We start from the raw sequence: 12,040 nt of genomic DNA, 5'->3' as shown, positions 1-12,040 counted from the left end.
ATAGCAAGGCACACATCAGGTCTGCTACCCAGCATTGCATACATGATAGATCCTATGGCTGATGCATAGGGAACATCTTTCATATTCTCTCTACCTTCTGCAGTGGTCGGGCATTGAGTCTTACTCAATTTCACACCTTGTAACACAGGCAAGAACCCTTTCTTTGCTTGATCCATTTTGAACTTCTTCAAAATTTTGTCAAGGTATGTGCTTTGTGAAAGTCCAATTAAGCGTCTTGATCTATCTCTATAGATCTTAATGCCTAGTATGTAAGCAGCTTCACCGAGGTCTTTCATTGAAAAACTTTTATTCAAGTATCCCTTTATGCTATCCAGAAATTCTATATCATTTCCAATTAGCAATATGTCATCCACATATAATATCAGAAATGCCACAGAGCTCCCACTCACTTTCTTGTAAATACAGGCTTCTCCGAAAGTCTGTATAAAACCAAATGCTTTGATCACACTATCAAAACGTTTATTCCAACTCCGAGAGGCTTGCACCAGTCCATAAATGGATCACTGGAGCTTGCACACTTTGTTAGCTCCCTTTGGATCGACAAAACCTTCCGGTTGCATCACATACAACTCTTCTTCCAGAAATCCATTCAGGAATGCAGTTTTGACGTCCATCTGCCAAATTTCATAATCATAAAATGTGGCAATCGCTAACATGATTCGGACAGACTTAAGCATCGCTACGGGTGAGAAGGTCTCATCGTAGTCAATCCCTTGAACTTGTCGAAAACCTTTCGCGACAAGTCGAGCTTTGTAGACAGTAACATTACCATCAGCGTCAGTCTTCTTCTTGAAGATCCATTTATTCTCAATTGCTTGCCGATCATCGGGCAAGTCAACCAAAGTCCATACTTTGTTCTCATACATGGATCCCATCTCAGATTTCATGGCTTCAAGCCACTTTGCGGAATCTGGGCTCACCATCGCTTCTTCATAGTTCGTAGGTTCATCATGATCTAGTAGCATGACTTCGAGAAGTGGATTACCGTACCACTCTGGTGCGGATCTTACTCTGGTTGATCTACGAGGTTCAGTAGTATCTTGTTCTGAAGTTTCATGATCATTATCATTAACTTCCTCACTTATTGGTGTACGTGTCGCAGAAACAATTTTCTGTGATGTACTACTTTCCAATAAGGGAGTAGGTACAGTTACCTCGTCAAGTTCTACTTTCCTCCCACTCACTTCTTTCGAGAGAAACTCCTTCTCAATAAAGTTTCCGAATTTAGCAACAAAAGTCTTGCCTTCGGATCTGTGATAGAAGGTGTATCCAATAGTTTCCTTTGGATATCCTATGAAGACACATTTCTCCGATTTGGGTTCGAGCTTGTCAGGTTGAAGCTTTTTCACATAAGCATGGCAGCCCCAAACTTTAAGAAACGACAACTTTGGTTTCTTGCCAAACCACAGTTCATAAGGCGTCGTCTCAACGGATTTTGATGGTGCCCTATTTAACGTGAATGCGGCCGTCTCTAGAGCATAACCCCAAAACGATAGCGGTAAATCAGTAAGAGACATCATAGATCGTACCATATCCAGTAAAGTACGATTACAACGTTCGGACACACCATTACGCTGTGGTGTTCCGGGTGGCGTGAGTTGCGAAACTATTCCACAGTTTTTCAAATGTACACCAAACTCGTAACTCAAATATTCTCCTCCACGATCAGATCGTAGAAACTTTATTTTCTTGTTACGATGATTTTCAACTTCACTCTGAAATTCTTTGAACTTTTCAAATGTTTCAGACTTATGTTTCATTAAGTAGATATACCCATATCTGCTTAAATCATCTGTGAAGGTGAGAAAATAACGATATCCGCTACGAGCCTCAATATTCATCGGACCACATACATCGGTATGTATGATTTCCAACAAATCTGTTGCTCTCTCCATAGTACCGGAGAACGGTGTTTTAGTCATCTTGCCCATGAGGCACGGTTCGCAAGTACCAAGTGATTCATAATCAAGTGGTTCCAAAAGTCCATCAGTATGGAGTTTCTTCATGCGCTTTATACCAATATGACCTAAACGACAGTGCCACAAATAAGTTGCACTTTCATTATCAACTCTACATCTTTTGGCTTCAACATTATGAATATGTGTATTACTACTATCGAGATTCAATAAGAATAGACCACTCTTCAAGGGTGCATGACCATAAAAGATATTACTCATATAAATAGAACAACCATTATTCTCTGATTTAAATGAATAACCGTCTCGCATTAAACAAGATCCAGATATAATGTTCATGCTCAACGCTGGCACCAAATAACAATTATTTAGGTCTAATATTAATCCCGAAGGTAGATGTAGAGGTAGCGTGCCGACCGCGATCACATCGACTTTGGAACCGTTTCCCACGCGCATCGTCACCTCGTCCTTAGCCAATCTTCGCTTAATCCGTAGCCCCTGTTTCGAGTTGCAAATATTAGCAAAAGAACCAGTATCAAATACCCAGGTGCTACTGCGAGCATTAGTAAGGTACACATCAATAACATGTATATCACATATACCTTTGTTCACTTTGCCATCCTTCTTATCCGCCAAATACTTGGGGCAGTTCCGCTTCCAGTGACCAGTCTGCTTGCAGTAGAAGCACTCGGTTTCAGGCTTAGGTCCAAACTTGGGTTTCTTCTCTTAAGCAGCAACTGGCTTGCTGTTCTTCTTGAAGTTCCCCTTCTTCTTTCCTTTGCTCTTTTTCTTGAAACTAGTGGTCTTGTTGACCATCAACACTTGATGCTCTTTCTTGATTTCTACCTCCGCAGCTTTCAGCATCGCGAAGAGCTCGGGAATAGTCTTGTTCATCCCTTGCATATTATAGTTCATCACGAAGCTCTTATAGCTTGGTGGCAGTGATTGGAGAATTCTGTCAATGACGCAATCATCTGGAAGATTAACTCCCAATTGAATCAAGTGATTATTATACCCAGACATTTTGAGTATATGCTCACTGACAGAACTGTTCTCCTCCATCTTGCAGCTATAGAACTTATTGGAGACTTCATATCTCTCAATCCGGGCATTTGCTTGAAATATCAACTTCAACTCCTGGAACATCTCATATGCTCCATGACGTTCAAAACGTCGTTGAAGTCTCGATTCTAAGCCGTAAAGCATGGCACACTGAACTATCGAGTAGTCATCAGCTTTGCTCTGCCAGACATTCATAACATCTGGCGTTGCTCCAGCAGCAGGCCTGGCACCCAGCGGTGCTTCCAGGACGTAATTCTTCTGTGCAGCAATGAGGATAATCCTCAAGTTACGGACCCAGTCCGTGTAATTGCTACCATCATCTTTCAACTTTGCTTTCTCAAGGAACGCATTAAAATTCAACGGAACAACAGCACGAGCCATCTATCTACAATCAACATAAACAAGCAAGATACTATCAGGGACTAAGTTCATGATAAATTTAAGTTCAATTAATCATATTACTTAAGAACTCCCACTTAGATCGACATCCCTCTAATCCTCTATGTGATCGCGTGATCCAAATTAACTAAACCATGTCCGATCATCACGTGAGATGGAGTAGTTTCATCGGTGAACATCATTATGTTGATCATATCTACTATATGATTCACGCTCGACCTTTCGGTCTCCGTGTTCCGAGGCCATATCTGTATATGCTTGGCTCGTCAAGTATAACCTGAGTATTCTGCGTGCGCAACTGTTTTGCACCCGTTGTATTTGAACGTAGAGCCTATCACACCCGATCATCACGTGGTGTCTCAGCACGAAGAACTTTCGCAATGGTGCATACTCAGGGAGAACACTTCTTGATAATTTAGTGAGAGATCATCTTATAATGCTACCATCAATCAAAGCAAGATAAGATGCATAAAAGATGAACATCACATGCAATCAATATAAGTGATATGATATGGCCATCACCATCTTGTGCCTGTGATCTCCATCTCCGAAGCACCGTCATGATCACCATCGTCACCGGCGCGACACCTTGATCTCCATCGTAGCATCGTTGTCGTCTCGCCAATCTTATGCTTTCACGACTATCACTACCGTTTAGTAATAAAGTAAAGCATTACATCGCAATTGCATTGCATACAATAAAGCGACAACCATATGGCTCCTGCCAGTTGCCGATAACTCGGTTACAAAACATGATCATCTCATACAATAAAATTCAGCATCATGCCTTGACCATATCACATCACAACATGCCCTGCAAAAACAAGTTACACGTCCTCTACTTTGTTGTTGCATGTTTTAAGTGGCTGCTACGGGCTTAAGTAAGAACCAATCTCACCTACGCATCAAAACCATAACGATAGTTTGTCAAATAGACTTCGTTTTAACCTTTGCAAGGACCGGGCGTAGCCACACTCGGTTCAACTAAAGTTGGAGAGACAGTCGCCCGCAAGCCATCTCTGCGCAAAGCACGTCGAGGGAACCGGTCTCGCGTAAGCGTACGCGTAAGGTGGGTCCGGGTCGTCTCGTCCAACAATACCGCTGAACCAAAGTATGACATGCTGGTAGGCAGTATGACTTGTATTGTCCACAACTTACTTGTGTTCTACTCGTGCATATAACATCAACATAAATAACCTAGGCTCGGATGCCACTGTAGGGTTTCGTAGTAATTTCAAAAAATTTCCTACGCACACGCAAGATCATGTGATGCATAGCAACGAGGGGAAGAGTGTTGTCTACGTACCCAACGCAGACCGACTGCGGAAGCGATGACACGACGTAGAGGAAGTAGTCGTACGTCTTCACGATCCAACCGATCAAGCACCGAAACTACGGCACCACCGAGTTCGAGCACACGTTCAGCTCGATGACGATCCCCGGACTCCGATCCAGCAAAGTGTCGGGGAAGAGTTTCGTCAGCACGACGGCGTGGTGACGATCTTGATGAACTACAGCAGCAGGGCTTCGCCTAAACTCTGCTACAGTATTATCGAGGAATATGGTGGCAGGGGGCACCGCACACGGCTAGGGAATAGATCACCTGGATCAACTTGTGTGTCTAGAGGTGCCCCCTGCCTCCGTATATAAAGGAGTAGAGGGGGGAGGCTGGCCGGCCAAGGAGGAGGGTGCAGGAGAGTCCTACTCCCTCTAGGAGTAGGATCCCCCCCCCCCCAATCCTAGTCGGAATAGGATTCGCGGAGGGGGAAAAGAGGAGGAGGGGGCCGGCCACCTCTCCTAGTCCTAATAGGACTAGGGGAAGGGGGAGGCGCACAGCCCATCTAGGGCATCCTCTTCTCTTTTCCACGAAGGCCCACTATGGCCCAGATAGCTCCCGGGGGGTTCCGGTAACCCTCCCGGTATTCCGGTAAAATCCCGATTTCACCCGGAACACATCCGATATCCAAACATAGGCTTCCAATATATCAATCTTTACGTCTCGACCATTTCGAGACTCCTCGTCATGTCCATGATCACATCCGGGACTCCGAACAACCTTCGGTACATCAAAATGCATAAACTCATAATATAACTGTCATCGTAACCTTAAGCGTGCGGACCCTACGGGTTCGAGAACAATGTAGACATGACCGAGACACGTCTCCGGTCAATAACCAATAGCGGGACCTGGATGCCCATATTGGCTCCTACATATTCTACGAAGATCTTTATCGGTCAGACCGCATAACAACATACGTTGTTCCCTTTGTCATCGGTATGTTACTTGCCCGAGATTCGATCGTCGGTATCCAATACCTAGTTCAATCTCGTTATCGGCAAGTCTCTTTACTCGTTCCGTAATACATCATCTCACAACTAACATATTAGTTGTAATGCTTGCAAGGCTTATGTGATGTGTATTACCGAGAGGGCCCAGAGATACCTCTCCGACAATCGGAGTGACAAATCCTAATCTCGATATACGCCAACCCAACATCTACCTTCGGAGACACCTGTAATGCTCCTTTATAATCACCCAGTTACGTTGTGACGTTTGGTAGCACCAAAAGTGTTCCTCCGGCAAACGGGAGTTGCATAATCTCATAGTCATAGGAACATGTATAAGTCATGAAGAAAGCAATAGCAACATACTAAACGATCGTGTGCTAAGCTAATGGAATGGGTCATGTCAATCGGATCATTCAACTAATGATGTGACCTCGTTAATCAAATAACAACTCATTGTTCATGGTTAGGAAACATAACCATCTTTGATTAACGAGCTAGTCAAGTAGAGGCATACTAGTGACACTTTGTTTGTCTATGTATTCACACATGTATTATGTTTCCGGTTAATACAATTCTAGCATGAATAATAAATATTTATCATGATTATAAGGAAATAAATAATAACTTTATTATTGCCTCTAGGGCATATTTCCTTCAGCTGCCAGTGACCACCTCGGATCAGGCGACCCCGCGCTCTCCTCGTCCTTCTTCCCTGCCATCTGCTGCCGCCCCAGGTCATCAGCGCCGCCGTTCCGCCCTCAATTCCTCTCTGCTCCCTCACCGTCATGAGCTTCCTCTCTCTCTCTCTCCCGCAGGATTGTCCCGTCGCCGCCCTGGAAGCTCCAGCGACCCCCACATCACCAGATCTGGCGGATCCCGGCCTTCTTCGCCCGTTCCAGGTCCTCCTCCGCGCCTCCCCATTGGCGAGCCGCCGTCGTCCGCCGCCACTGTTGCGTCCTCCTCCTTGCTCGTGCGGAGGCACGAGGACGACGAGCAGCAACTGCTCGCTCCGCTCTTAGGCCCCGTCGTGGGCCAGATCCATCCAAGGCCCAGGAGCCCCTTGTCAGGCCTCTTTTCCACCGAACGGGCCTTGGCCCATGTGAGCAGCGCCCAGCCCCTATCATGTGTTTGTTGGGCTAGGTAGTTTCAGCCAGTGGACGTGTTTTTTCTCTTGGACGAATTTAATCATTTTTCCAGAGATTATAGTTTTACAGAAAAGCCCCTAAACTTCATGCATTTAATATCTCCACAACCGTGCATCGGATTAAAACAACTTATATATATATATAATGCCTAGAATTTTGTGTAGTTTCATATTATCCCACTTTTATCCATGTTTGAAATGCTTAAAATGATGTTTGTTTAAATTTGCTCCTATGTCATGCTAAAATGCTTTAATTCATAACTAAATAACCATAACTCGGAATTTAATAATCTTTATATGTAAATGGGGTAGAAAAATGCCTAGTTTAACATGGTGTACTTGTTTTGCATGCCTAACAACTCAAAAATTATGTTTAGGGCAGAACAGTACCAAACCTAAAATGTGCACATGAGGAGTTTCCGGAATTGTTGTTTTGTTGTTCCGGCCTCATTTAACCTTGCCTAGATTAGATAGTTTTATTTTGCTTCACCCTCTTGCCATGCTAACAACATTTAATTTTGTTGAGTACATAAATGAGAGAGAACTAAACAAGGCATGTGGTGTTCCGTCGATATGCAACTCGTTGCATATTGAGCTCCACTTAATTTATAGGATTGTTTTTGCACTTTGCCATGCCATGCTTCATTAAACCGGACATGCATCATACTTGTTTGTGCATCGTGCCATGTTGATGTGTTGGTTGTTTACTATGTTGTGTGCTTCTTTCCGGTGTTGCTTCTTCGGGTTGGTTCCGTTAACGTCACGTTCGTGAGGATCCGTTCGACTTCGTTCGTTTGTCTTCTTCATGGACTCGTTCTTCTTCCTTGCGGGATTTCAGGCAAGATGACCATACCCTCGAAATCACTTCTATCTTTGCTTGCTAGTTGCTCTCTCTTTTGCTATGCCTATGCTGTGATACCTACCACTTGCTTATCATGCCTCCCATATTGTTGAGCCAAGCCTCTAACCCACCTTGTCCTAGCAAACCGTTGTTTGGCTATGTTACCGCTTTGCTCAGCCCCTCTTATAGCGTTGTTAGTTGCAGGTGAAGTTTGAAGTTTGTTCCTTGTTGGAACATGGAGATGTTGTTCCTTGTTGGAACATGTTTACTTGTTGGGATATCACAATACCTCTTATCTAATTAATGCATCTATATATTTGGTAAAGGGTGGAAGGCTCAGCCTTATGCTTGGTGTTTTGTTCCACTCTTGCCGCCCTAGTTTCCGTCATATCGATGTTATGTTCCCGGATTTTGCGTTCCTTACGCGGTTGGGTAATTATGGGAACCCCTTGACAGTTCGCCTTGAGTAAAACTCCTCGAGCAATGCCCAACATTGGTTTTACCATTTGCCACCTACCCATTTTCTTTCCCTTGGGTTCTGCAGACTCAAGGGTCATCATTATTTTAACCCCCCGGGCCAGTGCTCCTCTGAGTGTCGGACCAACCTGTCAGCTACCGGTGGCCACCAGGGGCAACTCTGGGCTGGCCTACCCGTACCTAGGACAATCTGAGTGTGCCCTGAGAAAGAGATATGTGCAGCTCCTATCGGGATTTGTCGGCACATTCGGGCGGTGTTGCTGGTTTAGTTTTACCTTGTCGAAATGTCTTGTAACCGGGATTCCGAGTCTGATCGGGTCTTCCCGCTAGATGGAATATCCTTCGTTGACCGTGAGAGCTTGTCATGGGCTAAGTTGGGACTCCCCTGCAGGGTTTTGAATTTTCGAAAGCCGTGCCCGCGGTTATGGGCAGATGGGAATTTGTTAATGTCTGGTTGTAGAAAACCTGAAGTTGACCTTAATTAAAATATATCAACCGCGTGTGTTACCGTGATGGTCTCTTTCCGGCGGAGTCCGGGAAGTGAACACGGTGTTGGAGTTATGCTTGACGTAGGTTGTTTTAGGATCACTTCTTGATCATACTTTTATCGATCGTGCTTTGCCTTCTCTTCTCGCTCTCATTTGCGTATGTTAGCCACCATATATGCTAGTTGCTTGCTGCAGCTCCACCTCATACCTTTACCTTACCCATAAGCTTAAATAGTCTTGATCGCGAGGGTGCGAGATTGCTGAGTCCCTGTGGCTCACAGATACTTCCAAAACTAGTTTGCAGGTGCCGTTGAGTCCGTGCAGATGACGCAACCAAGCTCAGGAGGAGCTCGATGAAGATCTTGTCCTTTGTGTTGTTTCGTTCTAGTTGATCAGTAGTTGAGCCCAGTTGGGGTCGATCGGGGACCTTGTCGCCTTTGGGGTTCATCTTTTATTTTGGTTCCGTAGTCGAACCTTGATTGTATTTGGATGATGTAATGCTTTATTCATGTACTTGTGTGAAGTGGCAATTGTAAGCCAGCTATGTATCTCTTTCCCTTATGTATTACATGGGTTGTGTGAAGATTACCTCACTTGCGACATTGCTTTCAATGCGGTTATGCCTCTAAGTCGTGCTTCGACACGTGGGAGATATAGCCGCATCGAGGGCGTTTCATCGGTCGAGGACTGTAGGGGAGGTAACTCCACTGCCCACTGCCGTCGGGTCGGCGGTGAGAGGGAGACCGGGGCAGGAGGCCTCTGGTCGTTCCTCTCCTGTGGTGGATACGTCGACCTCTCCTACGGCGTCGGTTCGCGCTAAGGGCGGGATTTCCCTTGATCCACCGCAGGGGTTGGGGCTGCCGGCGCCATCTGGCCTGGGCGCTTTGCCCGCCGGCCTGGCAGCTCATCCCGGCGAGGGGAAGGGGGCCAGGCGGTCCCTCTTCTACCTTCCCCTGTGCGCATGTCGGTACCGGCGCCGAGATCGGGTTTGGGGGCTGTGCGGCTTCCGAGCGTTGGGGGTGAGGCGGGAGGCCTGACCCCGATCCAGGCTTCTAGGGAGGAGGTCATAGCTTTTGGAGGTATCCCGGATCCTGTGTCTCAGGGGCGGCAGATGAGTTGTCGCCTCCAGGACCAACCGGAGGTGGATGACATGCAGCTGAGGTGCGCCAGGCGGGCGGCCAAGCTTCGTGATATGGAGGTCACAACCGGTATGTCGGTCAACACATCCAACTCTATTCTGCATTTTTCTGATGTTGAGATTATTCATAATGCAAATCAGTTAGGTGTTTCTCTTGGTAGTAATGATGATGAAATCTCGCAGTCATTTAATAATATCTTGGATCTTGAAGCGATCGTGCTTTAGACATGATTCGCAATCTAGCAGCGGTTAAACCTATGAACGATTCTGATATAGCACAGTTGGGAGTCAGAGTGTTAGATTCGCTTTGTTTAGATATTGCCCCTCCTCCCCCTGAGACAGGGGAGGAGGATGGGTCCTTAACGATTGGGGATAACGAACCTATAGAGGACCTTCCCGAGGGTCTCCCTGACACCGGTTGTGGGGACCGGGAGGTGGATATACCCAAACCTAAACACAAGTGGCAACACAAGATCTACCCGACATCGGCTGTGCGTAGAAGTGCTTGGAACCGAATGACCAAAAAATTTCATGATGAGTTATGAGAGGAATTTTTTTGGAAAAGCAAAGGTCTGGGGGACTTGGATAAAAGACGTTTTCTAGCAGAGGCTTTGATCGAACAAAGGCTGGATTTTATTGCTCTTTCAGAAACCGGCAGAAGCAATTTCATGCCTCAATTCCTTAATACGTTGTTGGGAGTGGCCGATTTTGACTGGCATGGTCTATCTCCGAGAGGAAGGTCAGGCGGCATCTTACTTGGGGTTAGATGTGAGACGTTGGAAGTCCGGAGTGTGGTCATGGGAGATTTCGCTGTCAAATTTCGGGTTAGGACGAAGATCGACGGATTTAATTGGGCCTTGGTGGCGGTCTATGATGCCGCTCAGCCAGAATTAAAACCGGATTTTCTGGCGGATCTAGCCCGTATTTGCGGATCTGAACAGCTTCCAATCTTAGTAGGGGGCGATTTCAATATCATTAGAAGGAGGGACGAAAAGAACAATGACAATTTCGATGGCAGATGGTCGTTTATGTTTAACACCATTATTGAAAGCTTGGATCTGAGAGTGATAGAGCTTTCGGGTAGAAAATTCACTTGGGCTAATTCATTGCCTACTCCTACTTTTGAGAAGCTTGACCGTGTACTCGCGAGCGTTGATTGGGATCAGAAGTTTCCTCTAGTCACCGTACAGGCGTTATCACGCGGAATTTCGGACCACACCCCGTTGCTGGTTTGACTCTGGTGAGGCAACACACGTGGGGAACAAGAATATCTTCTCTTTTGAACTAGCATGGTTTGAGAGAGAAGGTTTTTTGGATCTTATAGCCAGGGAATGGGCTAAATATTCAGGAGGCAGAACTCCAATAGAGAGGTGGCAGAATAAGATTCGTCACTTGCGAAGTTTCTTACGAGGGTGGGCTAAGCATCTTAGTGGGGTTTATAAGGTCGAAAAGGAAAGGCTCCTCTCCCTTATTCAGGCCTTAGATGTAAAAGCCGAAGGCACGATCCTAGATCCAACGGAATTTCATGTTAAACTAGATGCGGAGATGAGGCTGAAAAAGCTTCTGCGAGAAGAAGAACTGAAGTGGGCATTGCGGGCGAAGGTTTGCAAAGTGGTCCAGGGGGACGCCAACACTCAGTTTTTTCATATGATCGCCAATGGCAAGCACAGAAAGAAAATGATCTTTCGTCTTGAGCAAGATGAAGGGACGATTGTAGGGCAGGACAGTTTAAAACTATACATCACTGATTATTATAAGAAACTATTTGGGCCTCCGGAGGATAATTTCGTGTCTCTAGATGAGTCGCGGAATGAGGATATCCCCCAGTTGGCATCAGATGAGAATGATATTTTAACTGCCCCATTCTTAGAGAAAGAGGTGTTTGAAGCTATAGCTCAAATGAAGAATAACTCGGCTCCAGGACCGGATGGTTTTCCAGCGGAGTTTTATAAGAGGTGCTGGCATATTATTAAAGGGGACTTGCTTCCGATGTTCCAGGACTTATTCGCTGGACAGCTTCAATTGTTTCATCTGAATTTTGGAGCTATCACTTTGCTGCCTAAGAAAACAGATGCGGTCCGAATTGAGCAGTTTAGGCCCATCTGTCTTCTCAATGTAAGAGCATCTCCACCTGTCTCCCCAGGAAGGCCCCCAAGAGCACTTTTCCAGCGCCGACGGTCAAAAAAGTTTCCACTCGCGCCCCCAGGAGCACAAATATCGCCGGATTTGGCCAAAACTACGGCCGGCGCTCTCATCCCATTCCCA

The sequence above is a fragment of the Triticum urartu genome, chromosome 2A (assembly GCF_056163025.1).
Source record: "Triticum urartu cultivar PI428250 chromosome 2A, HENAU_Tu73, whole genome shotgun sequence".
NCBI lineage: Eukaryota > Viridiplantae > Streptophyta > Magnoliopsida > Poales > Poaceae > Triticum > Triticum urartu.
This window is presented reverse-complemented; position numbering follows the sequence as displayed.